The sequence below is a fragment of the Protopterus annectens genome, chromosome 14.part0 (genome assembly GCF_019279795.1).
Source record: "Protopterus annectens isolate FY-2018-M chromosome 14.part0, PAN1.0, whole genome shotgun sequence".
Lineage (NCBI taxonomy): Eukaryota > Metazoa > Chordata > Ceratodontiformes > Protopteridae > Protopterus > Protopterus annectens.
The window spans coordinates 163,498,535-163,525,892 of NC_056748.1; positions in this window are offsets into that span (position 1 = coordinate 163,498,535).

Consider the following 27,358-nt stretch of genomic DNA (forward strand, 5'->3'; position numbering starts at 1 on the left):
TGACCATATAATATTTTTACCAACTATTTCCTCAACAGTTTTCCATTTTTCTTCATTTACATGTCTTGTATCTAACAAACATATAACCCCATACTTTTTTATACCATTCAGTCACTACCACACCTCTAATATTATTTTGAATGCTGTTTAGTGGTAATATTCCCTTTCCTTTTTGTATCTTTATTATTTCCATTTTTTTCTTTTCCTTCTCTACACCCTCCCTGACTGATTTAGCATAATTGTTTTTCCTGTTTCAAAATTCCCATAATGCCCTTCTTCACTTCTTAGTGCTGCATATTGTTTTTATCTTGCACTGTAATACTTTCTCTTTGTAAAACATTTCCTGTCTCATTGCCATCATCCTTCTCCATACTAGGTACATTTCCTTCTTTGGTTGTCTACCCATAATGCTTTCTCCACAACTATGTTCACTAATATAATAACCTCAGATTGTCTTTCTTTGGAATATTTTCTTTTTCTTCTAGCCTTTCCTGTTCTAGTAAAAGCCAGTTAAACCAAAAATGTCCAAATTAATTGCTTTTTTGCACTTAGCCAAACAAAAAGGAAAAGTCTGGCTCAAGAACCACAAAATAAATAATTTTATTAGGTGTTACTAGCTTTCACACAGAATGTTCATCAAGCATTTAAAATACAGTAGTCAAACATTTAAACATACTTTCATCCACATTTACTTTTTTATATAAAACAAACATATTCATAAAGTCTATTAACACCATAAAATACACATTGATCTTCCCAGTCAGTATATTTTTACTTTGTCTATTCTGTTTTATCGAATGCTTGCTCCACTCGAGTAACCCACATGCATGGCCTCAACCTGGTCTGTGACATCAACAGGGCTTGTTGGCAGGGCAGATTTGTGTTCCAGAGACTCCCTCATCTATGGAATAGACTCCATCTCCACATCAAGCAGAGTACCTCTTTACTCCATTTTAAGCATAACCTGGATAACTGGATGGGAAACAGAAAATATACCCCTGGGATTCCACCCTTGTCCCTGCTGGACAGGGGCATTGGGTGCTGATTTGTCTAAACATGGTCTCCTTGGATCTGGATGACAACATGTCCTTACTTATAAGTTGTACCATGTAGACACATTTTCTCACCACCATGGACACATGGTGATCAAAGTTCAGGTTACTGTCAACCTGAGTTCTCAAGTCCCTTACCACTGGGTATGCTCTTAGGGGAGTGTTATCAATATTGTAATTTGTAGGGCTTGTCATCTTTCCAAATTATATAATTATGCATTTTTTGCATTAAGTTTTAGGCGGCGGTTCTGGCACCAGTTATTTTTCTGTATCAGAACCTCCTGGAGGCTATCTACATTTTGGGGGGGTTCAGTGATTGCACCCAGCTTACAGTCATCAGCAAATTTGGTCAGCCAAAGGCCCTCTACATTTGCCTTGACTTCACAGAAGTATATTCCAGACAGAAGACATCCCAGTACCGAGACCCATGGGACAGCACTAATAACAGGCCTCTTGGTGGAGATAGATTTTCCCACCCTAATTTCATATGTCATATCCATGAGCCATTTGGCTATCCATTGGATGACATAGGGATTTATGCTTAAATTTGTGAGTTTGTCTGTAATACCCGAATGAGGTATTATGTCAAATGCCTTTGCCAGGTTGTTGTTTGCAGTTTGCACAATTTTGCCCTCATCCATGGCTTTAGTGACTTTCTTGAAGAAGTCCACTAAGTTTAGTAGGCATGATCTGCTGTTGACAAAACCAGACTTGGATGAGTCCAGTGTCTGATGATTTCTGATGTCTTTGTTTATTAGGCACATGATAATTCTTTCCATGACCCTGCAATCCTCCTTAAACCTTTTCAAAAAAAGCATAAAACAGCATCTTAAACTCAACTGGCTTTGTCCATGTTCCTACCCTGACTAAACTATATCATTGACCTACATTAAAACTAACCAAACTGTTTTCTAATACATTCTGACCTTTTCTACAAGTATAATGTGCTGATCTTGTAACTGTGAGTCTCTTTGGGAACAACGCTATAACATAGTAAATAACTCTTGTATAACTTCTTCAATGTAAATAACTTGATGTGTAAATTCTTGAAGAAACTGTAACCTTGTAACTAAATGATTTGGAGCTTTGCTCCCCGGGCCTCCGCTGAAAATGGACATATATCCAGTCGGACTATCCCGGTAAACAAATGTAAAATAAAATAAATAAATAAATGACCTTGCATATAAAAATAGTTAAACTTATGGTTTTGTTGATGGTCCACCTTTGTGTTGGGGGATGACTGTTGCAGTCCTTCATTCCCTATGGATAAAGCCTGTCTGGAAGCTTTACTTGCATAGAGATTCTAGTGGGCCTGACAGGTCATGTTTCAAGCTATTTAGGAGGCATACTTGGATATTATCAGGATCCATCGATGCAGTGTTTTTAGCTCTGGAGAGTGCAGTGAGGGCCTGTTCTTTGGTGATTGTGTGGGGGGATGGTATAGGGTATTTCTTGGGGGTTAACTGGAGGTATAAGGGGGATGAAATTGGAGCTAAATTTATCAGCCAGCAAATTTCTATATCCTCTGGTTTGGTATATGAAGTTCCATTTAAATTAGTTCAGCACACTGTTGGGTGTTCCCTTTAAGGTTGTCTACATAACTGAAACATGCCTTATGGTTATCCTTAGCCTGGGAGTCTATTTTTGTCTCAAGTTGGCTTTGGTGGACTTGCTTGGTCTCCTGAGTTGCTTTTTAAGACCAACGATGGTATTTTTCACATGTTGGGCATAGCCCTTCCTATTTTTGGGCAGGATTTTCTTTCTTTCTTTTTTTTTCTGTTGTATGACCTATTTATATTGGGGCACCATCAAAGGGGGCTTGTTTTTCAAGTTTTCCCTAAGTATATTTTGGTTTGGAACTGTTGTTTCTATGCAGTTATTTGCTGTTATTTACTTGCTTATACAGGATTTCTGTAAACACTTAGGCCACAGGCTTCTCTAAGTTTGGAAGGGTTTGGAATTTAACTATGTCATCACTTTATAGGAGATAGTTTGCCTTGGAAAACTTCTTAAATGTTCTGGGGTTTGCTGGGAGTTCAGGCTTTTATATTTATGTTAAGGGTGGCCACTTTGTCATCTGATCTGACCAATGAGGACATTACACAAGGAAGTAGGATGCAGCATTCACTCATATTTGTGAGTACCAAATCCAGGATATTTGCCCCCCTAGTAGGTGTGCAGCCTTGCTATTCCAGGGTGTTTACATTGACAAAATCCAGGAATCTTTGAGAATACGTTAGTGGTTGTATATGCATCCCATTTTATGGTGGGATAGTTGAAATTACACATGAATATGGTGTCAGGCTGAACTGTGAGTGACTCTAGTACATTCAAGTACATGGTATGGTTATCATAAGTTCATAGGTTGGTACTAGGCTATTGGCCCTAGGGCCTATACAAGCCTAGCCATAACAATTCCCTGGCTATTTCTTTCCACAATATATACTTCCCTGGCCCCCTGTCTAGCAGGGCGACTGACGTGATCCCTGGAGTAAATTTCTTATCTCCCATCCAGTTGTCAAGGTTCCTTTCAAAGAGGGCCAAAGAGGCCCTCTGCTTGACATGTATGGGCAGTCTATTCCAGAGTATGGGGTGTATCTGGGTTATAGATGAGAACTTATAGCTAGCAAGGATATGGTATGGACATTATCTAGGTTTGTTGGACGTGTAGTAGCTCAAGTATGTCATATTGTTTGACCAGTCTTAAGGTGTGCTTCCTTTTTATGTACATTGATACACCCCCACCTATTGTCCCTTATGGTGCAGTAGATGGTCTAAAGGTGTGGAAGGCATTATAGCCTTGTACTGCCAGCATGTCTTCTGTTGCTTTAAACCACATCACAGTAACTGCACAGATGTCACCACATTCCAGAGTAAGGAAACCTTCCGAGGATTGGAGCTTCTTCTTGGGAATCCTAGCACTGAGCAGTAACACCTTTAGTCTTAAATGGCTTTATAGATTATTTAACACATGCTGTTAGTTAAAGTTTTAAGTCAACGGTGTCTGATATCTTGATTAACCTTTTAGATATCCAGATATATAAAAAAACACAGTGGCAAAATAAATAAGACAGTATATAGGAAAGAGGTAAGAAAGCATATGTATCTCCATAGTAATATTTTGCATATTTATGAATATATTAAAAGGGCAGATCTTATGAACAATGAGACTAAATACCGATGAAAGCGTATTAGATTTTTAGTTAAATAAGAGTTCAGTAGAGTTTTATGAATGTGACTATGAGGAATAGGAGATAAAGGGTAAGAGAAACCTGGTTATAGAAACCCATTCAACTAGGAATGGCCCCATCTTCTTAGATTGGATAAGGACACCTCAGTATAGAAGGCATGAAGAGGAGAATGTGATATGTATAGTAATGTACACTAAATCAACCAAGGCTATTGACAATTTAGTAAAGAAACACTGGCGTACACTTGGAAATTTGAGAAGACCATGAATTTTTGTAATGTACCCCAATTTGGGTATAGAAAAAAGAAGAACTTAAAGCAGCTCTTCTGTTACAAAGAACAGAAAAATCACTAATTGGTATAGTCAGTGAAAAGGCACTTTTGCTTGCTTTTAATATTCTTTCTGCAAGTATATTATGGGAAAAACATTATATATGCAGTCACAAAGAGAGATTTACTGTTAATGGTGTTTGCCCACTGTGATTCAGAAAATATTATATATATTGCTATTTGTGAAAAATGTCCATCTTTCTGTACAGGAAAAACAAATAGAAAACCAAGGGGAAGAATCTATGAACATTTATTTTATATATGAAGTGGCATTGATACAAAGGAACTTATAAGAACTAGTGATAATACACACACTCTTCTATTTTTACAAACATGAGAATATAAAGGGGGAGGATTTAAAATCTAAAACAGAATATACAGAGTACATTTAGATGTCAAGTTTTAGGGGTGATAAGTATCTGGGGCTAAATGGATGTATTTCTATCAAACCTGTTTTAAAGATGAGGCAGCTTTGGAGATAAGCATCGGTTAATTAAGATCAAGTAATTAAAAAAAGTATATTTAAATGTTTCAGTACTGCTATGTTTTAAATGCCTGATGGAGCAGTTTTTGTGGAAGCTATCAGCACCTAATAATTATTTGTTTTGTGGTCCTTGAACCAGAATTTTCCTTTTTGTTTGGTTACATACATTTTTCTGGCTTGGTTTGCCTGCTTGAGCTCCCAGTGTTTGTGTGCTGTTTTGCTGCACGTAGAGTTAAAACTTTGTGGTATGTCCCTTTTCTGCACACTAACCTTATCTTCTTTTTTCACATCTTGCACCAAGTACTTCTCATCTCCATAAAAACATGCTTTAGTCTGACCCCCAATACAACCCTGTTACCCATTTCCCATTCACAATTATAACATTTGAAATATCCTGCACCCCCCACATGCACATCTGGTCTCTCATATTCTCTGCCCTCCCTGTCAAAATATTTCTTTCATCATATATTTTTTAATTTCATGCAGCTTACTAAAATTAAGCGTCCTCAAGTTCCTCTCTGTCAGATGTTCTGAAGTGCACATTTATTTTATTCCTTAACCACAGTCAAAAATTCTGAAAATTATACTCATTCTATAGTATGCATAAGCTCTTTTTCTCCACTTCACTCATAATTTTTTCAAGTAAAGTAAATGTTTCAAAAGTAACCTCACAAAGGTCTTCTGTTCCTAAGTGGATTAATGCTCTGATGTCCTATACTTTAGTTTAAGGGTGGCAAAGTGGCGCAGTGAATAGTGTTGTTACCTTACAGCAAGAGGCTGCCTGGATTAATCCGCGGCTGCAGCACCTTCTCTGTGGAGTCTGCATGCTCTCCCTGTGTTCAGATAGGTCTCCTCCGGATACTCTGGTTTCCTCCCACATTCCAAAGACATTCAGTAGGTAGATTGGACACTAAATTGGCCATAGGCGTTAGCATGCAAATGTGTGGTGTGGAAGAATTACTGCAGCAGGGCTAGCCATCCAGCAGTGTAAACCTTGGCTCTAGATGATTGTCAAAATGTCACCCTGACCCCATGTGCAAAAATGGGAAAAAATGGGTTGTGGATGGATGGATATCCTGTACTTTAAACCCCAAAGGTACAATAATTCTGTCCAAACCTGGTAATAATGTCAGTGTTCTTTGGTTCGATTCTTACCACTGCTCTTCTCTCCTATTCTGGTTTTGTTAGTTTTGCATCAGTCCTTGTCTTCTGGGGAGGTTTTGTGGGAGGTGTAATGGTTAAAGTGTTTACCTTACAAACACAAGGTCCAGGGATTGATTCTCAGCTAGGGTAAATGGCTCGGCTTAAAATGGCCCACAAAGGCAGTTAGGTTCATAGGTAGGTACTAGGCTATTTGCCCGAGGGCATTTATAAGCCTAGCCAAAGTATGTCGGCTTTCGCCGCCCCATTGATTAATTAACTGAGCCTCTGTCAAGCGGAGTCAATGAAGTGATCCCAGGGGTGTACTTTCTGTTACCCATCCACTCGTCAAGGCTTCTCTTGAAGAGTGTTAGTGAGGGGCTCTGCCTAATGTAGTTAGGAATTTTGTTCCAAAGCATGGGGAGTCTCTGTGACAGGAATCTATCCCTCCAGCATGTTCTATTTATTGTTGTGGTGAGGTTTAGCTCACTAGAGCGTGTGGCTCGCAGTGACTTGGATTTCTTTAGGTGGAGCATGTCCATCAATTCTGAGTTGGACATGTCTTTGTAAGTCAGGCAGAGATCACGTCTGAGTAAGCGATACGCCACTGAGTACAGCCGGAGTTTTTTCAGTCGGGCTGCATAGGACATATGTTTGAGGCCAGTAATCCTTTTGGTGAGGTACTTTTGTGGTCTTTCAAGCTGTTGGAAGTGTCTTGTGAGGTACATCCCAAATGGGGCATTGTACTCTATGATGGGTCTGATGAGTGATGAGTAGAGGGGCACTATAACCTCTTTATTTCTAGATGCGAACCCCTTAGTAATTAGATGGGCCACATAGAAGGATTTCCTAACTACTTTGGAAATATGATTGTCAAAGGAGAGATTGCTATCTACCTGGGTCCCCAGATCTCTTATTACCTCTTCTGTATTAAGGGGGCTGCCGCCTATGTGGTAATTTGTGGGTGTTTTGTTTTTCCCAAATGGGATGACTATGCATTTTTTGGCATTTAGCTTGAGGCCATGACTTTGACACCAGGTGTCTGTCTCAGTAAGGCCTTTTTGGAGGATGTCCGTGTCAGCCGGAGAGTCAATTATGGCTCCCACTTTGCAGTCATCGCGAACTTGGTTAGCCATAGTCCTCCTGTGTTTGCCTGTACTTCTGAGAAATATATGCCGAACAGTAGGGGTCCCAGAACTGAGCCTTGCGGGACACCACTTGTGACTGGTTTAGAGTCAGACCTGGAGCCCACTATTCTTACCATGTGAGTTCTGTCTGTAAGCCAGTTGGCAACCCATCTTGTGACGTAGGGATTTATGTTCAGGCTGGTGAGTTTTTCTATAATACCTGAGTGAGGAATGGTGTTGAACGCCTTGGCAAGATCAAGGTAGGCTGTGTGAACCACCTTTCCCTCATCTATGGCCTTGGTAACTGTCTCGAAGAAGTCATCCAGGTTTAGTAGGCATGATCTGCCCTTAACAAAGCCAAACTGGGTCAGGTCAAGTGTTTTGGAGGTTCCCAATGTCTTTGTTAATGAGTTCCATGATGATGCGCTCCATAGCCTTGCAGACCAGGCTAGTCAGGCTTATGGGGTGATAGTTACCAGGGTCAGTTGTGGCTCCTCCTTTGTGGTGCGGAATAACCATTGCTGTGCACCATTCTATGGGCACATAGCCTGTGGAGAGGCTGAGGCTGAACAGCATGTTTAGGTGGGGGGTTAGTTTGTTCTGTAGTTCATGCAAGATGCAGCCTGGGACACCATCTGGCCCCATTGATGCTGTGTTTTTGGCTTTTGAAAGGGCTGTTTTCACCTGTGCTTCTGTGATTTCTGGGACACTACACTTTTTCCAGTATTGTTGTGGGCCCTTTTGAAGGTGAGAGGGAGGTGAAGTTTGCACTGAATTTATCTGCCAGTATGTTGGCAATATCAGTAGGTTCAGTATATTTTGTGCTATTTTGCACTATCTCAGAGCATATCTGCGAGTTGCCACTTAGATTTTTGACATAGCTAAAGAAGGCTTTGTGGTTATCTTTCGAGTCCTTGGCTATTTTTCTTTTGAAGTTAGCCTTGGATGATTTTATGAGGGACCTTAGTTTCTTACTGATACTGATCAGAGGTGTCTTTCCTTCTTGGGATTTGCTTTTTTTCTGAACTAGTTTCCTCCTTTTGTTGTATAACCTGTTTATGACAGGGTCCACCAGACTGGTTTTCTTCTCTTAGGGGAGTGAGTCTTGCTAGGAATGGCACGATCCATGCATCCTTGTAGGTGCTCATAGAGTGCAATTGTAAAGGATTCTGCATCTTGGGCAGTGTTATCCTTTAGCGTGGGGGCCGTGAAACTTACCACCTCTGACTTAAGTAAGGTGAAGTTTGCTTTAGAAAAGTTTTTCACTGTGGTTTCCTTGGTTGGGGGTGGTGGTGGGGTGTGGACATCCAGGATGATTAGTTTATGGTCTGATCTAACCAGTGATGGGTTGACCTCCGGTACGGAGCACCTGTTGCCCATGTTGGTGATGACCAGGTCTAATATGTTGTGGCTTCTGGTAGGGGAGTTTACCAGCTGATCCAGGGCATTTGAGTTGATAAATTCCAGGAAGCGCTGAGCCTGGGAGTTTGTACTCAAGTAGTTTTCCCAGTTAATGGTAGGGTAATTGAAATCTCCCAAGAGCAGGGTCTTCAGTAGGACCGTCATGTTTTCCAGTGTCTCCAGAAAGGTGGAGTGGTGGTCCTGGGTCATGGAGTGTGATCTGTAGCAGGCCACAATTTGCACTGCAGATTTGCCCGATGTTAGTTGCACATGGATGATCTCAGAGGTATCATGCTGCACCACTAACCTGAAGGTGTGGGTATCCTTGATGAATATGGATACACCCCCTCCTTTTGTGTTTTGGTCTGTGTTCTGTGGCCGAAATGTGTGATATGAGTTGTAGCCCAGTAGTGCTGGAGTGGTCTCTGGAGCCTTGAACCAGGTTTCAGTTACTGCACAGATGTCGATGTTCTCCATACATAGGAGTGCTTCGAGCGCATGCATTTTAAGATTTAAACTCCTGGCGTTGAGTAGCATAACCCTCAGTTTTTTACTTGTGCTGTTTACGGAGGTGGGTTTGAATTTTGAGCCTTGCCTAAAAAAGGCACTATGGGGGCAGCAAGAGCCTTAGCCAGTATTTGAAAGCCAAGGGGTGACAGGTGCAAGCCATCTCTTGCGAAGCAACACGGCTTGTCGAGCATGTCATCCCAGGCTAACAGACACTGGATCCCCTTTGAATGACACCAGAAGCTTAGCCAGTTGTTGAAATTGATCATTGTTTTCTATATACTGAGATATCATTCTTGGTGAGGGCAGGATGCTACTCAGGGTCAGGGTCATACCCGCCTGGGCTACATGATCAGAGAACTCTTCCATGTCTCTTTTCATGTAGTCCAGGGAGGTACGGCTCAGGTCGTTCACACCAACATGAACAATGACAGAGTCATATTTGTACTTATTCTGGAGTGACCTGAGTGCTTGTGTTATGTGGCGGATTCTGGCTCCTGACAGGCAGCTAACAGTAACCTTCTCCTTGTCCGGCCTGGTGAGTGGGGCGTCAGTGTGCCAGACTATTGAGTCACCTATTACTAGTGTGTTAGGTATGTTATTTCACCTTAACTCATTCCCTCCAATGGTGCTCAGGAAGTATGCACTGTAACTTCCGATGGCCGGGGCCTAACCCTTTTGACAGAATCATATTATGTCCTCACATTTCAAACAAATGTTCATATCTTTGGAACCATAGGGGTTACGAAAGCAGTATAAATTGAAAACTCATCAGCACAAACTATTTTTTATAGTGGTAGTATTCTTTAAGTTCTAGGTCTTAAACTGAATTTTATATCCACAGTAAACTCAGTAACCATTACATTTGTAATATTTTGTAAACAATTTACAATATCTCAGCAACCACACCAGTTACACACATACTGTCAGCAGCATTTTATTCATCTAGCTGAGAGCTTTCACATGAGGCTAAGGAGTTTCATTTGTGTTACTTGGTTATTGAGATATTTTGAAAAATGTGAAAATGATATATATGTAAATTAACATCATAAAAACAACAGTCAATATCTATTTACCTACACTAGATAGTGGTCAAATATTAATGCAGTTGAGTTTGCCATTGTATCAGCTTTAAGATGAAATATTTTAAAACCTTGTACATAGCATAGTTTTCAAATTATTGATGCAAATATGAACAAGCAATATTTTACACCTAGAGGTGTCAGTAGGTGGTAATTGCAGATGCACCCGGAGGCGTCACTTGGATGTAATGAGTTAAAGAAACAATATGGTACATTACATTTTAATGAACAAAAATGTAGTTTTGTGGTACATATTTGCAATAAATATATGCTACATTGACAGTTTCATTTTCATAAATACTAAGATCAGTATCATTAAATGTAATATTTCAGCAGTATTAAAGGCATTTTACTAAATCATCAGTTCACGAGTGGCCAATTTTTCTGTATATTTTTTGTTCATGTGCTGATTATCAAGCCTCCTCTAGTTCCGGAAGGGCTTTCTTCCATTTTTTTTTGTGTACCTGTTATCCATTTACCTGCTGAACATCATGCCATCCTTTATCTCTGAAATGTCCATCATTCAGTTGTCCCACTAATGAAAGTATGTTTTCTTTTAAATCCTTATCCCCTCCTTGTGGGAGGAAGTCATGCAGCCCACATCACCAAGGGGTTCACTATACCCCCTCATGCTGTGGGTGGTTACTGTGTTCATGGTCTGATGAGTCAATGTAGCCCTTAGGCCCACACCCGAGCATTGGTGCCCTGCCTCTGTGGGACTGTGGCATAGGTGGCCTTGCTCTGCCCCTCCCTGAGGTTAGGCATGTCCATCCTCCCCCTGCCAGTTCCAGCACACACCCAAGGTTACAAACCAAACTGAGGTCACCTGGGTCATAACCAGAGCCTTATCCTTCTACTCCACTGCAGCTGGATGAACTGGTAAATCTTTCTTCTAAGTCTTACATATCTCAAGGACTGATGCACAGTTACAGCAGTGATAGTTGTAGCCGAAACTGAACTGGAATCTTGCCTTGTCTTGCAGTGACACAGACTCTGGTGACAGTTATGATGAATGCTTTCTTGTCATGAGTCCGAACACTTATTTTCTCACTTCACTGGACACTTGTCAGGACATCTGTAAGTAAACATCAGTGTCATGAACCACATCATGTCATCCTCTCAGTCACTCTGAGTCTCATTACTCGTCTTCAGGAGATACTTCCTGTTTCATCTTACATTGTGCAATCTACTTTTTCCAAGTCTTTATTGTTCAGGAAACCGGAGTAGTAGTGTTGCTGCATGGAGATTTCATGGATAGGCCAGCGAAGCAGGAAAAGGCATTCGAGTGTCTAATTCAGTTCATGTACTGCAGCTGCATTGGGGTCGAGTACATCTGGCATGCAGTGGACCCCAATGCCGCTTTTTGCTGTAAAGAGCTTATTATACTGCTTCAGTATGAGCTTTTGTTCATTTTGCTGAGAAGTTGAAAAATACCTAGAACATTAAACGGTGATGATATTGTGGACTTTCTGCAATTAACGCTGACTGAAGGAACTGCCAGTTAACCTGGTGGCAGCTGTCAGGCACACAGGGTGTATTTCAACAGTCTTGGACTGGGTTCTACATTAGACTAACCTATCAGCCCGGGACTTGCCAAGTACCTCCTCTGACAGCCAGGCTTATACAATAGCTGCCTAGTGACTTACCCTGTTGAAGCAGATCTATGTTTTCATGGTCATATTTTATGGTTTTACACTGCTGAACTTTTTCAGTAAGTGAAATTAGTAAGCTCGCATCATACCCTTTCTACGGAGCTGCTTCTCGTTGAAAATGTTTTGTTTGTTTTATTGGAACTATTAACTAAGTACTTAAAGGGACAGGACTGCAGGAGAGCTACATATCGTATACTGCAAACAGCATTCACACTTGTGCTATCTGTATGTTTGTTCCATATCAGCTGTGTAATGTAAATGATTGAGAGGAGTCAACTGCCCTCCTACATGTGTGCACCGAGAAGAGTGGCCTATCTATTTCAGCCCTGCTAGTAACAGGTGACATTCTTGGCTAGGAGACACGCTGTGCTCGGAATGTTTAATGATGTAATAGCATGATATTGTTTTAGCATGATAATATAAAGCACGCTAGAGTCTTACACCCACTTGCAAGTGTGCACAGCGAAGCTCGGCCTAATAATCAGTGTGCTTGAATAGGAGCTGATAACGCTTTTTTGTCTTGTTTAAATGCTGTAGTCTGATATTTTATTGTTATAAGAAGTATATTAAATTTGTAAACTGACATTGTGGAGTTACTTGTACAATACTACATAATTCTTTGCTAGTGTTATAAACACTGAAGTGTTTCTATTTGTTTTTTGTTAATTTAGTTAGGCCTAACTTTCCCTACTAACTCTCCACTAATACAAATTTAGTACCTACCAGCATACCCTCACTCTTCCCTCCACACACCACTAACAGTATTCAACCACCACTCTCTCAAAAAATGCATCTCAGACTAGGAATTCTTTGTTTTACACTCACATACTTAACCTACATCACAATCATTCATACTAACACAACATTAGAAAACATTGCATTCCATATAACACATACTTACACAAAATCAAACACACCCTCAGATTTCCCTATCACTGACACATTATTTAAAGGCAACTCAATACTATGCATATGTAAGTTTCACATAGCCACTTCTTACACTAGAAAAATATCATTTAGATCCACCACTTCTTACACTAGAAAAATATCACTTAGATTCAACACAGAAGTAACACACACTATTAAATATATACTGTTTATCACAACGAAACTACTCATTTCAGGAGACATACACCCAAACCCAGGACCACTTAACACTCTACTATCAACCAAACAAACCTCTGACCTATCGATACTTAATATTAACACTAGGAGTATATCTAACAAACTTCCTGACCTACATGGATTTATAGCCCACTACTCCCCACACATACTAACCATTACTGAGACCTGGCTAAAACCAAACACCCAAGATGAGGAAATCCTTCCACCAGGCTATAATATATTAAGACAGGATAGAGTAAGCAAGAAGGGACATGGAATTGCTATCCTCTTTAAAAGTACACTCAACATAAAACCCCTACAAACCCCTTTACCTAAATTTCAAAATGCTGAAATCTTAGACTCAGTCCTATATATATAAACAACACCAAAAAAATCAATATACTCTGCTGTTACATTCCCCCAGGAAAAAACTTCCCCACCATTGAAGAAATCCTACACTGGACTACAGATAATCTTCCACAGGAAACCATCCTACTAGGTGACCTAAATAAGGAGTGGTTAGCATGTAACTCTAACAACCCCACCAACCACATCAATCTCTTTGGTTTTTTCAAACTCATCCAAGAACCCACTAGAATAGATAAAAAAAAAAAAAACAATCTATACTAGACTGGACTCTAGTCAATTGCCCCAAACAAAACTACCAGACAGGATGGCTACCAGACACTCTAAGTGACTATCTCCCCACAGTCCTTCTTCGTAAACGCACCAACTTAGCTAAGCCCATAGCTTTTAGACAAGTCAGAGATGACCGCAAACTAAATATACAGGCTCTTAACTCCATTCTAAAACAGTATAACTGGGAACCACTTAAAACCCTAAGTTTAGACTAGGCAGTCAACTACTTTAATAGCACTTTCATTAATGTCCTAAATTTAGTTGCACCCATTAGGAAAGTTAGAGTTAAGACAAAGTATACACCATGGATAAGTAGGGACACAAGAGCCCTACTGAAGTCAAGGGACAAGGCTTGGAAAATGTGGAAAAGAGAAAACACTAGCCTATCCAAACAAAACTACCTACAACTCAGAAATCAGGCCAGGAAACAAACCCAATTTGATAAACAGAATGATTTCCTTGTTGCCCAAAATAATCACTCAAAAGACCCTCAAAAGTTTTGGCATACTATCAACTCACTGTTAAAACCAGGTAAAACCACCACTCCAACTCCCACCTCCACCAACAATACTAAAGACATAGCCTCCCAATTTAATCAACACTTTACAGAATTTATCCTGACTTTATCCTCCCAACTATCCAAAAACAAACTTTCAGATACCTCAACAAAATATCCTGATAACATTCCCTCCTTTACTCTCTCATCTGTTCCTACCTCTACTATTAAAAAACTCCTCCTAAAACTGAAGCCTACCACCCTTGCTGCAGACAATCTACCTGCTAACTTCCTAAAAGTAGCTTCTGAGTCCATATCTTACCCTGTATCCATCTTTATCAATCGCTCCATACAGGAAGCCTACATCCATCAACTACGGAAAGTATCATATATTATTCCACTTCACAAAGGTGGTAATTCCTATGATTTCTCTAATTATCATCCAATTGCCGTTCTATCCCCTCTATCTAAACTACTCGAAAAATGTATCTACTCTCAAGTAATGAATTTTCTAAACTCACACAATCTTCTCTTCTCCACACAACATGCCTTCCGGCAACACCATAGCACAACAACTACTCTTCTCTCTTTTACTAACCTGGAAAACCAACACAGAAAGAACAACTTTGTATCTGCTATGTTTTTAGACCTCTTGAAAGCATCTGACATGGTCTCACACTCCTTACTTCTAGACATCCATGCCTCTCTAACCTTTGCCCCTCCAACTATTGCCTGGTTTAAAAATTATCTGTCAGATAGGCAGCGGTCTGTCCAGTGACAAGGTATACTATCTCCTCTACTCCCAACAACCATAGGTGTACCACAAGGATCTATATTAGGTCCTCTTCCTTTCTCAGTTTTCACTAACAATCTTCATACCTTCACCCACCCTGCTACACTCATATAGTACACAGATGATTCGACTCTTATCTGCTCTACACCCTCACTTGCCACATTACAACAATTCACTCAGGATTCCTTTAGTTAAGTGGAAAGTTGGATTACTCGGATCCAACTTATCCTAAATCCCCAAAAGACTAAACTGGTTCTTTTCACCCTCAACAAATGTATTCCTACCTCTCTATCCTTCTCAATCAGTTCCAATAATGATACTATCATCATCACCCCCTCCCCCCGATCACACCAAACGTCTGGGTGTAGAAATTGACAAAAACCTACAGTTTGATGTCCACATTTCACAAACCTTCAAAAAAGTCCATAAAAAATGGGAATACTATACTGACACAAAAACTTTCTCTCAAAACAAGCGAGAATCTCCCTAGCCCAAACCCATCTATTGTCCACTCTAATGTATGCAGCACCAATCCTTACCCATATTAGAAAACATGATTTTGCCAGACTTATGACATGTTACAACAAAATTGCCAAGTCCGTTAACTGCACCTTCAGAACCAATCACTGTCAGGCTCTAAAGGAACTACAATGGTTAGAATTTCCCCAGCTACTCAATTATCATTAACTAATCATTGCCTACAATATTGTGAGACATCCTGATAGAACCCTAGCACTAAGTCACCTACTCACACCCTACAAATCAAATCATCCCCTTTGGTCCACTGACAAATCACTCCTTTGTATCTCTAAGGCTAACAGGTAAAGCACTATTCTCCCATCTTCTTCTTCTTTCTTTTAGGGGTCGCCACAGCGGATCACCCGTCTGCTCATGATTGGCAGTGGAGTTTTATGGTGTCAAGTTGCCAGCCCCATGCCCAACCTTCCACAGAAGGCACACACATGCACACACTCACACCTAGGGCCACTTTAGAGTGTCCAATCCACCTACAGCATATCTTTGGGATGTGGGAGGAAACCGGAGCACCCGGAGGAAACCCATGCGACCACATGGAGGACATGCAGACTCCACACAGAAGGCATCCCAGCCAAGAATTGAACCAGAGAACCTCTTGCTGTGAGGTGGCAATGCTAACTGCTGCACCACCGTGGCCACCCATAAAGCACTATTCTCCCATAACGTAGCTAAATCCTGGAATAACCTTCCCCCGCTTTATCTTCTGACTCCACTATTACACTGTTCAAAAACTCACTTAAATTACACTTAATGAATTCCTGGCTATGTCCATGCATTACCTAACTTTCACTGTTTCTACCACCCCAGATAGCTTCATATCCAATTATACCTACTGTAATTTTTCTACAGTATCAGGAATTATATTTTCTGCTCAAGTTTCTAATAGTTATACTAGCTCATGCTAAACTTACACTAAATAATTTCTATAAGTAGTCTCAGTCTGTCTCTATAGTCAGTTATAATGCTTATCTAGTGCCGATTTCTGTTTCTGTATCAAAAGTTGTATTTTTTATATAGTGTCAAATTTTATTTTTGTATCAAAAGTTATATTTTTATCTATTGTAAATTTTTTGCTTCTCTGTAGATGATCATATTGCATCATATTGTTCCACTATTTGTTTTTCTGTACTGAATGTGGAGCTTTTCTCCCCGGGCCTCCGCTGTAAATGGACATGTGTCCAGTTGGACTATCCCGGTAAACAAATGTAAAATAAAATAAATAAATAAAATAAGATACCTCCTGTTTCTTCTTACATTACTCATCTTCAGAAGATACCTTCTGTTTCATCTTACAATACTCATCGAAGATACCTCCTGTTTCATCTTACAATACTCATCGAAGATACCTCCTGTTTCATCTTACATTACTCATCTTCAGAAGATACCTCCTGTTTCAACTTATATTACTCATCGAAGATACCTCCTGTTTCATCTTACATTACTTATTTTCAGAATATACCTCTTGTTTCATTTTACATTACTTATTTTCTGAAAATACTTCATGTTTCATCTTACATTACTCATCTTCAGAAGATACCACCTGTGACACTGCCAGCCCAGCTATCTGGAATTTTGTAAATAATTCTTTGTCATTTGTGAACATTGATATGATTCATAAATAACTGTTCTATGTCATTTGTGAATATTGATATGATTTATACAGAACTGTATGTTATGTACTGAGCTTGAAAAATGTAACCACAGCATACCCTGCTGGAACATAGAAGATTAACTTACAGAACTTCAGGAAAATAAGTTGAAATTAAGTGTTTTACGATGTGCTATAAATGTTAGTTAATGCAGCAAGGAGACAGGATGTCTCGAGCTAGACGTTTATTTCTATTGTCTTGGAGAGAAGTAATTACTAAGTCTAAAATGTAGAAGTGTTTAATTGTTTTACGACTTCCAGTTCTGAGCAAACATCTGAGAGATATGTACTTTTCACACAGAGATGTTAAATTTGATTAAGTTTCTGTTAGCCTGGGAACTGAAGGCAGGTGACAAAGAGTGATGTCATCCAGGTAAACCCAGTAGTAATATGTGATATTAATTTAAGAACTCTCTCAGAGAGAGAGAGAGAGAGAGAGACAAGACATTTTATATCTTGTCTTGGACCTAGAAACACCCATTCAGCACTTCTGCCTGCATGCTGTTCTGTAAGTAAGTTATTTAGGGCATAGTATCTTTTAGATAGATAGGAATATAGTAAAGATTAGGTTAGATGTTTTCTGTATTTATTTAAGACTGTCTTGCAATATTGTTTTAAAATATTTCATGTGATTCTGAACTCTGCAGTTACTGTGTTGATTGAGTATTGTCTTGTTCTTTTATTATTTATTATTAAATATATTTAAACCTATCTTTATGGCTGATATTTGTGAGACATATTTAAGCTCTTAGAGTACTTGCATATGTATTTAGTGACACTGTACAGGCCACACCTAAATAGCCTTGCTCTTGGTCACACATCATATGGATTTATAATAACATCACACAATAGGATTGGTCACCCTTTGGGAAGGGCCTTAAAGTAGCTGATAAGGGGTTCTGGTGGCAGGTGATAACTACTTTCTGGTCTGGTCAGCAGGGGGCATATCTAGTAAACCTGTGTCAGCCTTTCCCAGGTGTGTGTTTGTATATAAATCAAATCTCAAAGTGTGTATGCGTGTGTGTGTGTGTGTGTGTGTGTGTGTGTGTGTGTGTGTGTGTGTGTGTATGCATGTGTGTGTGTGTGTCAGCTACATGGGCAGGGACATGAAGCACTAATTGGACAGAGAGAGTGTTGGGAGGACTTGGCTTGGAACTCTGGCTAAGGACTCAACTCTATAGCTGTGCCAGTGGGGAGTCGTATTGGGGATCTGGAGAAAGAGGGAGAAACCAGCTCCAGACTGTGATCTCTGTGTGCTCTTAAGGGAAATTGTACTTTACTGTGTGTGTACTTGTCATCCTCCTACTGCTGACTCTTACTCCAATTGGTTCAAGATTGGCTTACTTCCTAACCTAGCATCCAGTACTGTCATTACTAAGGTGAAGCGTCATTTTCCAGTACACGGTAGTCCACACAAAGTTATTTCTGATAATGGCATACAGTTTACAAACTAACAGTTCAAAAGATTTGAAGAAGAATGGGACTTTACTCAGGTCTCAAGTAGTCCTGAGTACCCGCAGTCAAATGGTTTGGTAGAACGTCCAGTTCAAAGTGCAAAATAGTTAAATCTCAGAAATGTTCCTTGTGATCAACATCTTGATTCACCTGCTCAGAGACGTCTGCTGAGACAAACCAGAGCTACATTACCAATCAGTAGTCCGTTGTTGGTTCCATGTTTTAAGAACAACAGGTCAGTGAAAACCAATCTGTTGAAGAAGCATTTAACTCAGAAGTCCTAATATGATAAAACCAGCAAACCGCTCAATCCATTATGAGAAGAAGTGGTAAGGATGCAAACATAGAAAGGTTATGATTGGATTGGTGTCATGAAGAGTATGTGCCCAGAGCTGAGATCGTACATTGTGGAATCACAAGGAGCAGACTTTAGGTGGAACTGGAAGCATTTAATACCAGTGTCCGAGCCTATACCACAGCACATAGACTGTGAGAAAGACTGTTTATCTCAAAGTGAGTTGTCCGGTGTTCAAATTCCTGAGGAAGTTCAAGAGGATATTCCTGTGATGAATCCAGAAGTTCCTGATACAAGTTGTTCACTGAAGACCGTCCCTGTTGCAAAATTTAGCCAAGATTGTTATGTTATGAGATATGGTCATTTCTCTAAACCATGTAACAGATACAAGGCAGCTTGGACATGAACATTGTGTTTTGTTTCTAATGTTTATAGTAATGCATGTCTGACTCTAATATTGTTTTTACAAAGAGCAGTCTTTTTAAGAGGGAGGATGTAGATCAATGTGTGTGTGTGTGTGTGTATCGCTTTAAGAAGCTATCCAAGGGCTTACACAAATGTATAAATACTGAGCACGTGCGAGCCTGACTGCAATTTTGTAGTTAGCTGTTGAGATTTAAGCATGTAAGTATGTTAGGTCTGTCTGTTAACCAGTTTGTTTATATTTTATGATGCTGCTATCCATCCTGATGTGTTTCTATATTTAAAGCATCTAAACGAAATACCCCGCCTGCTTGTCATCTATGATAGAGAAGGATGAGCAGCAGGAAGAGTTGCTTGATTTAATAGAGATGGATAGACATATTAAGATTGATGAAAGAAACAAGATTACAGAAAGTCAATAATACTTTAAATGTTAGAAGTCTGATAAAACTAGTGAACACAATAATCAAGGCTATTAACAGAAATTCATGTGACATAGTAGAATTAAATAGGATATATTTGTAGCTATATTAATAACAGATACATTCTTACCACAAAAATACAGGGAAAGAAAGAGAAGAAATCAAATGCCATCATGTAAGTTGTGAAGGCTGCCAGCCTAGCCAGATAGAATTTTATAAATAATTCTATCATTTGTAAATATGAATGTTGAACTACAGACTTGTTTTCTTAATTGAAAGGAAATACTGTGAAATGTTGAAATACAAGCTTGTTTTCTTAAATGAAAGAATGTGCTGTGAAATATTGAACTTAAAACAATGTAGCAACATTGCCCTCTACTGTAAAGAAAACTAAGTCAAGCATTTCTTGTCTGTCCTTTGAAGTTAAAATTATTTCATGTCTGTCCCTTTCAAGTTAAAATTTGGAGTTGATGAGTCTGAAGTGAAGCATCCTGCCTATTGTTTTAACATAAGGAATAATTACTAGAGTTTATATGTGGAATGTCTTTTATGGCTGTAGTTTCCTGCAGGTGCAAGATAACAATAATGTAGTATCTGTCTGTTAGCCTGTGAACCCCAGGAAAGTGTAAAAGAAATGATGTAATGGGAATCAGGACTGAAGATAGCAATTTAAACAGAGAATCAGAAGGCATTACGCATTTTTGTCTTGACCGTCCAACTCATCAGCACTCTACCTGTTTTCTTATGTAAGTTATCTTAGACTTGTGTTTTCTTTTAGAAATAGCTAGGAACTAGAAATATTAGACTAAGTGCTTTTCTGTGACATCAGAACTGTACTACTGAATTATTTTAAGTATTTCTCTGTGATCTCTGAACTCTTGACTAGCACTGTGTAGTAAGAAGTATTGTCTTGTGTTTTTATTATTTATTATTAAATAATTTAAAACCTTTCAACTGTGGCTGTTTTGTGTAGAGATACATTAAGCTGTAAGAGTACATTGCATATTTATAGCGATCCTGTACCAAGTCCCTCTAATAAGCCTTGACTGTTTAGTCACACTTACCAATTGGATAATATTGCACAGTAATAAATGGACACCGTTTTAAGGGCCTTTGAGTAGATGATAAATATTAGCTGGGTGGTGGCAGTGATTTCTACTGTATAGTCTTGGAAAAGGGGGCACAGCTGGGAAACCTGTGCCAGCCTTCTCCAGAAGTGTCTGTGTGGTTGTATAAACTCTTATCTCAAAGTGTGTGTGTGTCAGCTACTTGGGCAGGGACATGAAGCACTGGTTGGACAGAGAGGTTGCTGGAGTTTTTAGCTTGCCCAGCTGGCTGAGATCTGGACCCTATAGCTGTGCCAGTGGGGAGTCTTATTGGGGACCTGGAGAGCAAGGGAGCGACCAGCCCCAGATTGACTGTGATTTCTGTGCGCTTAAGGGAAATTGCACTTTACTGTATGTATTTGTTATCCTTTCCTCATATATGAGATGCCCTCTCTGGTGTTAGCGGTGAGGATTGAGGCTCCTTGATTGCTGGGCCAGGGCACGGGTGTCACAGAAGGATCGAATAGAGAAGACTATAAAGCAATTAAGACAAGAAGTGGCACTGTTAGATGAGTACAAAAGTGGGAACAGAGCAACAAAATATTTAAAAAGATAGATGTGATAAAAGCAACTCACACTATGAGAACTGACCAGGATCTGTCATACACTATTGCAAATAATGAACTAAAAATACCAGCACAAGCAAAAAAATTAGAATATGTGCAGATAAACATAAAGGAAAAGTACAAAATAAGCAATTTATTGATGACCCCCAAAAAGTTTTTATAGAGAATTGGAAAACAAGGCAAAAGGAATAGAAACACCATTAAAAAAGAAGAAATAGACAATTTTTTTGAGAAATATCTGTGAAAACCATGTAGAACATAAAGATGCTGAATGGATAGAAGAAATAAAAGAAACAGTAAGAAATTCAAATTTACAGGCTGTGAAATATATTAAAGTCATGGCCAGAGAGATTCATACAAAATTAAGAAAAGCACCTAACTGGAAAACCCCAGGCCCAGATATAGTACCTAACTTCTGGATAAAAGTATTAACATCTTTATGAGAAAGAACTACTTATATGTGTTCCCTGAACAGACACCAACCTGGTTAACAATAGGAAAAATGATCTGCTATAATCAAAATGAACATTCTTCCTCGTATACTTTATGTTTTCAATGCATCTAACATAATAATTCACAACAAATTCTTTAAAGCTCTCCACACATCTTTCTCCAAGTTCCTATGGCCCCCCAAATCAATTAGAATTATCTATAATAGACCAACTCTCCCAAAATACAAGGGTGGTTTAAGTTTACCTGACTTCAAACTTTATTTCAATATTATCAATGGCCTCTTTTCTTGAACTCCTGGTTAGGATACACCACCTCGCTCCCCCCTACTGGGCTGCCTACGTGATAGTGCTGCTGCTTCACTTACCCCCTTGTACTCCACTATTGAAGGTCCTGCTCTACCTCCCGAACATACGGACTACCTCCTGCAAAAGCTCAGTCGACTTACCTGGACTTTCTCTACCCAAAAGTCTGGGCTTACCTGAAACAGAACCTCTGTGTGGAACCCCTAAACTGTTTTTCAGTAAATTACTCCACTCTTGAAGGTCCTGCTCTACCTCCCGAACATACGGACTACCTCCTGCAAAAGCTCAGTCGACTTACCTGGACTTTCTCTACCCAATAGTGTGGGCTTACCTGAAACAGAACTTCTGTGTGGAACCCCTAAACTGTTTTTCAGTAAATTACTCCACTCTTGAAGGTCCTGCTCTACCTCCCAAACATATGGACTACCTCCTGCAAAAGCTCAGTTGACTTACCTGGACTTTCTCTACCCAATAGTCAGGGCTTACCTGAAACAGAACCTCTGTGTGGAACCCCTAAACTGTTTTTCAGTAAATTACTCCACTCTTGAAGGTCCTGCTCTACCTCCCGAACATACGGACTACCTCCTGCAAAAGCTCAGTCGACTTACCTGGACTTTCTCTACCCAATAGTCTGGGCTTACCTGAAACAGAACCTCTGTGTGGAACCCCTAAACTGTTTTTCAGTAAATTACTCCACTCTTGAAGGTCCTGCTCTACCTCCCGAACATATGGACTACCTCCTGCAAAAGCTCAGTCGACTTACCTGGACTTTCTCTACCCAATAGTTTGGGCTTACCCGAAACAGAACCTCTGTGTGGAACCCCTAAACTGCTTTTCAGTAAATGTATGTAGCCTTATACCTAACTCAAATATCTAGACTTCAATATTTTGTAAACTGGTCCCTCAGTGTGTGCGACTCAGCAGCCTACCACAGACCACAACAGCTCCCCTCTCACTGGTACTTAGTGACCTCCATCCTCCTATCCTTTTCTGTACCCCTTTGAAGACTTACCCTTTATCTCCTTTTACTGTCAATTTTCCTTCACCCTAGTGTCTTGTCCTTTTGCTCTATCTTACTCCCCATCCGCTCTGCCTGTCATTTTTCCTTTCTCCACTAGGTGTCAGCACCATTTTGCCTTTTGCCTACTCCTACTCCTTTAATTTTATTTACAACTTTTCCTCTAAATACTTCAAAAGCCAAACCTCCCCTAACTCTGGTCCACCTTCCCTACCTTATATTTTTCGAGTGCTGCTCAAACTCTACTTATTTTCCACCCAGTCTTACTGTACTTTTACCTACTTACCTCTGCTCCAACCTGCAGTGGCTGATACTTTTTCAGCTGGACTCTTCTGCCCTGTTGCTCTACACCTCCTTGATCCTTCCCTTCCTATCTCTCACCCTAGCAAACTTCCAGCACGCCCCTTCTACCTCATTTATCCCCTCCCCCTCTGCTTCCCATCTCCCCAGAGTTTACTTTTAGACATTGCTACCTTTTTGGCACCTCTTTTCTTGAACTCCTGGTTAGGATACACCACCTCGCTTCCCCCTACTGGGCTGCCTATGCGGTAGTGCTGCTGCTTCACTCACCCCTTGGTATGTTTTATTTTGTGTGGAAAGAAACTGTTACTTTTCTGCTCTGTTGTTTGTAAAGTTTTGGGTTTTATCTGCCAGTCTGCCTAATGCCTGTTAAATGTTTATTTCAACAAATGCTCTGATATTTAGACACATTCCGAACATTGCTAATTAAATGTGTTTATTTTGTACAGATACTCTGATACTTTAGAAAAGGATTTTTATTAGTTTTCCAACTACTTGTTGCCTAATGCCTGTCCGAATGCGTTTTAATCTACACACATGCTCTGGTTTTTGAATACGGTCCGTAAATTGCTTTAACTAAATGTGTTTATTTGTGCAAACACTCTGATGCTCCAGATAAGTATTTAACTGCTCGTTTATTAATTACTTATTTAAATGCATTTTCTTTGAACTGCTTTCTGTGTTAGTATCAAGCTCTACTGGGATAAATGGGTGCTGTTTCTTTACCTCCCCTGGCTTTCTACTACGTCGTTGCTGTTTGGGAACATTGACTTATGCGCTTAGTAGTGACCGTTCTTCTTTAAATTAGTGCCTAAGACATCTATTTATCAGCGACCACTCTTCTGGTTTGCTGTTAGTGCCTAAGGGGTCTGCGAGCTCAGCTAGTGCTGCAGAAACACCTACACTTTAATTTCAATTCTATTTTTTGCCTCAGACAATGCTGTTACTACCTAAGGGGTCTGTGAGCTGAGCGACAACTACTCTGTAGCTGTTTGGGATTCATTTGCTTACCCTCTATGCTTAGTAGTAATAGTTTTTCCTTTTTTCCTTCAACGTTAGTGCCTAACACATTCATTTTATCAACCGACCATACTTCCTGTTTGCAGTTAATTGCCTAAGGGATCTGAGCTCTGTGATTGCTGCAGGAGCCCCTACACTTAAATCTCCATTGTAATGTCTGCCACAGACACGGCTATTAGTGCCTATGGGATCTGCGAGCAAAGCAGGAGCTGCTAAATTGTAAATTTTACTTCTTAGTTAGGGCCTAAGGGGTCTGCGAGCTCTGCAAATGCTGCAGGAGGTCCTACACTTTAATTTCTTTTGTTACTCTTCCACAAACTCGGCAGTTAGTGCCTAAGGGGTCTCCAAGCTGAGCGAGCGAAGCAGAAGCTTCTGAATTTGTATATTTTACTTCTTTTTTGCCACAGACTCAAACACTTAGGCTGTTAGTACTTAAGGGGTCTGCGAGCTCTGCGACTGCTGCAGGAGCTTCCACATTTTAATTTTTAATTTTATTTTTCACCACTGACTCCAATTCCCGCCCATATGGTACTTAGTAAATAATTATACAATACCTTTTCTCCTCACTTAGCCACTAACTTCAATTACCTAGTCTCTTACTAAACAGCTGAATATTACTTAGTTCTCATGGTTTTAACCAACAGCTAGTCCATATGTTACTTAGTTAATTTACACAATACCTATTCTCCTCATTACTTATTTAATTTACACAATACCTATTCTCCTCATTACTTAGTTAATTTACACAATACCTATTCTCTTCATTACTTAGTTAATTTAAACAATACCTATTCAACTCATTACTTAGTTAATTAATCACAATACCTATTCTCCTCATTACTTAGTTAATTAATCACAATACCTATTCTCCTCATTACTTAGTTAATTAATCACAATACATATTCTCCTCATTTCTTAGTTAATTTACACAATACCTATTCTCCTCATTACTTAGTTAATTTACACAATACTTATTCTCCTCATTACTTAGCTAATTAATCACAATACCTGTTCTCCTCATTACTTAATTAATCACAATACCTATTCTCCTCATTACTTAGTTAATTTACACAATACCTATTCTCGTCATTACATAGTTAATTAATCACAATACCTATTCTCCTCATTACTTAGTTAATTAATGACAATACCTATTCTCCTCATTAATTAGTTAATTAATCACATTACCTATTCCCCTCATTACTTAACTAATCACAATACCTTTTCTCCTCATTACTTAGTTAATTAATCACATTACCTATTCTCCTCATTACTTAGTTAATTAATCACAATACCTATTCTCCTCATTACTTAGTTAATTTACACAATACCTATTCTCCTCATTACTTAGTTAATTTACACAATACATATTCTCCTCATTACTTAGTTAATTTACACAATGCCTATTCTCCTCATTACTTAATTAATCACAATACCTATTCTCCTCATTACTTAATTAATTAATCAAAATACCTATTCTCCTCATTACTTAGTTAATTAATCACAATACCTATCCTCCTCATTTCTTAGTTAATTAATCACAATGCCTATTCTCCTCATTACTTAGTTAATTTACACAATACCTATTCTCCTCATTACTTAATTAATTAATCACAATACCTATTCTCCTCATTACTTAGTTAACTAATCACAATACCTATTCTCATTATTACATAGTTAATTTACACAATACCTATTCTCCTCATTACTTAGTTAATTTACACAATACCTATTCTCCTCATTACTTTGTTAATTAATCACAATACCTATTCTCCTCATTTCTTAGTTAATTAATCACAATACCTATTCTCCTCATTACTTAGTTAATTAATCACAATACCTATTCTCCTCATTACTTAGTTAATTAATCACAATATCTATTCTCCTCATAACTTAGTTAATTTACACAATACCTATTCTCATTACTTAGTTAATCACAATACCTATTTTCCTCATTACTTAGTTAATTAATCACAATATCTATTCTCCTCATAACTTAGTTAATTTACACAATACCTATTCTCATTACTTAGTTAATCACAATACATATTTTCCTCATTACTTAGTTAATTAATCACAATACATATTCTCCTCATTATTTAGTTAATTAATCACAATACCTATTCTCCTCATTACTTAGTTAATTAATCACAATATCTATTCTCCTCATAACTTAGTTAATTTACACAATACCTATTCTCATTACTTAGTTAATCACAATACCTATTTTCCTCATTACTTAGTTAATTAATCACAATACATATTCTCCTCATTATTTAGTTAATTAATCACAGTACCTATTATCCTCATTACTTACTTAATTTACACAATACATATTATCCTCATTACTTAGTTAATTTACACAATACCTATTCTCCTCATTACTTAGTTAATTTACACAATACATATTCTCCACATTACTTAGTTAATTAATCACAGTACTTATTCTCCTCATTACTTAATCACAATACCTATTCTCCTCATTACTTAGTTAATTAATGACAATATATATTCTCCTCATTACTTAGTTAATCACAATACCTATTCTCCTCATTACTTAGTTAATTTACACAATACCTATTCTCCTCATTACTTAGTTAATTAATCACAATACCTGTTCTCCTCATTACATAATTAATTAATCACAATACCTATTCTCCTCATTACTTAGTTAATTAATCACAATACCTATTCTCCTCGTTACTTAGTTAATTAATCACAATACCTATTCTCCTCATTACTTAGTTAATTAATCACAATACCTATTCTCCTCATTACTTAGTTAATCACAATACCTATTCTCCTCATTACTTAGTT